Source organism: Phalaenopsis equestris, unplaced genomic scaffold, assembly GCF_001263595.1.
Source record: "Phalaenopsis equestris unplaced genomic scaffold, ASM126359v1 Scaffold000227, whole genome shotgun sequence".
Classification (NCBI taxonomy): Eukaryota; Viridiplantae; Streptophyta; class Magnoliopsida; order Asparagales; family Orchidaceae; genus Phalaenopsis; species Phalaenopsis equestris.
In genome coordinates, this window is record NW_018164669.1 from 168,622 (window position 1) to 172,563 (window position 3,942).

Consider the following 3,942-nt stretch of genomic DNA (forward strand, 5'->3'; position numbering starts at 1 on the left):
TTGTTTGTTGCATGAGGTTTTAATGTTACCTTAGAACGACTATTTTTTATTTTCTTCATCCTTTCTCATTTATTTTAACATAAATTTCACTTGGGTCACTGAAGTTGATACCACTTTTCAATTAGCCCAAAACCTTCGGAATGCCTTCAGTTTTATTTTGTCCCTGAGATAAAATGTTGGTCTTCACATAAGCCCATGTTAGCAAATGGCGCCAGCTTGTTCATTAATTGAGGATAAAAAAATTCAAGTCAAAGCACCCAAATTCAAAGATTCAAATTGATATTTTTTTAAGCTGCAATTAATTCTCAAAGAAGAAATGTAAGTTTCCATACATGTACCAAATTGAGAGTTTCATCCTATTCTAAGGTTTTGTTCTTGACAGACAATCATGCTGACTGCTCAAAATTTGCATGGTAATAAGACAAGAAATAACACTCCATGACATTTATTTGTGGTCAAGGACGAATGTACAATGGAGGAGGTTGCTAGGGAGGGATGAGGTTAGAAAAATATGCCCACTGTGAGGTCGTCTATTTGTTCAGGGACATAGAACACGCATAAAACGAAGGAGTAAAAACGCGAGAAAGGTTATACAGTGCCTACATGGAGATGGTGTTAGTCCTGTCGTAGAGAATGTTCTCCTTGCAGCTGGTGAGGGCAAGATTAAAAATCGGTCAATTGAGGTGAAGCAATAGTAGCTGGCGAGGGGAAGTTCGTGAAGGAACAACGAAGGAAACAAAGGATAACTGGCAGCAATGGCAGCCATCAGCAAAAAGGTTGTCGAGAGGGAGGGCTGTATGACGATGCAAGAGTCAAAGAAGAGGAAGAGTACAAAGGGCAATTAAGGAGGAAGGAGTAATGAAAATCTAAAATTCCAATACAAGCACAGTTTTTTTAAACTCAGATTCAACAGCTAATTACTACAACACCAGGATTCAGTTTATTATTATTATTATTATTATTCTTTTAATTGCTAAAACAACAGGATCCTGGTTTATTAGCTTCCTTACAGGATTTCTCTGATTTCCACTGCAGCTCAAATCTTTAATATGTCGCTAATTGATATAGTCTGATATGAAACCTGTCAACACTCGTGCCAAGACATTTGAAGCCATGGTTTTCTCCATTTTTCAGATGAACTCAAATAGAAATTAGAAACCTAAACCTAATCACTATTTTTTCATACAATGGAAGTAAAACTTGTTGCTTCTGAACAAATCTGGAAGGATTATGTAAATTTCCATATTTTGTGTCCCTTGTGGAAATAAGACCACGGTGCATGTAAACACTATTGAACATTAAAAATTGAAACAGTTTTTGTTTTTTTTTTGTTTTTTATCAAATCTTATTTGAGTGTTAGTAGGAAGTATATTCTTCAAGTTCTTTGCAGGTGTGATGCCTACTTTTAGGGGAAAATCCACTAGCATGGGAGTCAGACTTGGTTCTTTCTTCTCGAGTAAATTCTACCTTTCTTCTAGCATTTAATTTATTTATTTATTGGGGTGCGTCTGATTAAAATTTAGCCAAGTGTGAAGTGAGCATAATTCTATTTTGCAATATAAAACTTGATTATTGCTGAAATTTTACATTAGCCTATTATTTTTCATGTGGAATTACAAATATTGGTGAAAGCTGCATTATTGCTGAAGTTGAATGAAGCCTGCCTGAAATTTGTACATTAAAAGCTACTGACTTTTGTAACAAATAAAGCAGTAGTAAGACACATAAATAACCTGCATCAAGGAAAAACAGATGGCAGTTCAGGGAGGAAGAAGACAGAGTTGATATTAACAGAATCATAGCGGGAAAAAGTTGAATATTTAGTTTTTTATTTTTTCTTGTTCAATTAATGGAATTATTAAGAAAAATACCATTATAAAGAATCGTCTATGAAAGAGTCCAAAGTTGAGACTACTTAAAAATGTGGGAGTACATAAAGTGACAAAAAAATCTACTAGGAACCTTTGTGATATTTACCCATCTTATTGATGCATCTTCCAACTCTATTGTACATCCCCAAATCAATTAGGTCGAATTCCTGTTATCTTATCTTCCATAAGTGTTCCTCGCACCATTCTCTGCTTGCTTTTAAACAATCCATAACTAACAGCAGACCAAATAAAAATTTTCCAAAGGAAATAGAACACAGAAAAGCATTGGTAGCATTTAGAAAACATGCGTGTTCAAGAGAGAAGTAAATATTTTATGAATGCAATTTTTTTTTTTATATCCAGCCTATGAAAACAATTCTACGGAACCAATAACAAAGAATAGCACCAATAAATAATATAAAACAAGCAACAAAGCAAATGATAACATGAGAATAAAAGATAGCAACCATCTGACAATGAAAAGCATCTCTATAAACTCCGCATAAGTAATATATATTTTTTGGAAAAAACCCAAGGGCTAAAATATTAATAAAGAAAAGATACAGATATAATGTACGAGAGGACCCATAAAAGGCAGCCTACTCGCATGGTACAGCACACACAATAATCCCAAAAAAGAAAAGATACATGTTAACCCAAAAAAGCCAAAACAGTCTAATCGCAGAATCAAGTAGCTAGGGAACGACCCAATTTAGTCATACTGCCTCTAGTTCTAGGAAGGGAGCCAGCTAACAAATTATTGAGTATTGTGTCATTACCCGAAGTAACCAAAGTATCATCCATTAAATTTTTGAGCTCGAGTGGACCTCCATTCTTCTTCTTACTTCTAGATGTGTAAACTTTTCATTCCTCCTCCGAAGACTGGCTCATCTTATCAATGTGTTGATCGACAGATTGTCGGGCATGTATAAACCGATGTGCCCCATGAGCCACTTGCTCGGTTTGATGAGGTGATGGATGCACAGTAGAAACATTGATAGGCTCTGAGGTATGTGAAGTATGTAATATATCATCTGCACATGGGGCCTCTCGAGGGTGAGGAGTTACGAAGCCTTCCAGCTGTGTTGAACCATCCGACAAGACGTCACTCACAGAAACAGAAACAGTATTATCAAGGAGTGGATCTCCAGTGGTAAGAGGGTTATAAGAGGCAGTGACGGGAGAAACGGTATTTAAAGGAGGGAGAATGGGAGGAAGAACTTATGGGGCGTTTCAACAAATGTGTCGATAGCCAGTGGATTGCACTTAGGGGTGGAGGAGGGGCAGGTGTGAGTTGGGGCAGGGGGCTCAGTAACATTCTTACTATGAAGTTTTAAATGAGGATGCAAATGGTGATATTGAGAGTTAGAGTGTCCAAGCATATGGCAATGGGTGCAGTAAATTGTGACCTGTTCAAGTTCCACCCGCTGCCAAAAACCCTGATGTTGTGAGCCAATTTAAATCTCCCCCGGAAAAGGTAAAGTAATTTCTGTTTCAATCAAAACTCTGGCTTCAGAAGGCATGTTCCGATTAAGTGTAGGAATATCAGTTCTGAAGGGTTTACCATAGACCCAAGCTAAGGACTAGAGGAACTCATGATTGAAGATATGGAACTTCAGACCCGGAAAGCGCAGCAATACAGAAATTGTAGGAGATTCAGTGAAAGGTTCAAAGTCGATCGTCCATTTTAAAACTTTCATCATACGGTTATCAATTTGAACTAGCCCTCTCGAAAACGAATGAGCATAATTTTCATCGCCTGATAACTGGATAAGATCATGTCTACCGTCCAGTTTACCAATCTTCCATTACCCTTTCAAACATATTTGCTCAATTCTTTTCGAATTACCTCGAGTTTAGGATTTCCATAGAGGAACTTTCCAACTAAGACCAACTGGCATGATAAAGCCAAGGCGGGGATCTCGGCGTCAGAGAGAAAGAGTGCAGGTTTAACATTTTTAAGGGACGCTTTTTTGAGAAAGTCGGTGTCAACGCTCAGAGCTAGAGTGTCATCGTATCACTGCGGGAACATACTTGAAGGAGCGCAAGTGATGGGGTCACCAGGAAGAGC

The 3,942-nt window shown here is 37.5% G+C and overlaps 1 long non-coding RNA gene across 1 annotated transcript in view; it reads right to left on the reverse strand.

The window, feature by feature from the left end:
- Positions 1 to 1,912: 1,912 nt before the first annotated feature.
- Positions 1,913 to 3,942, reverse strand: part of LOC110023719 — a 33,363-nt gene continuing 31,333 nt past the window's right edge. The window contains exon 3 of the long non-coding RNA XR_002293934.1: positions 1,913 to 2,078. This is a non-coding gene — a long non-coding RNA (uncharacterized LOC110023719). The remainder of the gene's footprint in view (positions 2,079 to 3,942) is intronic.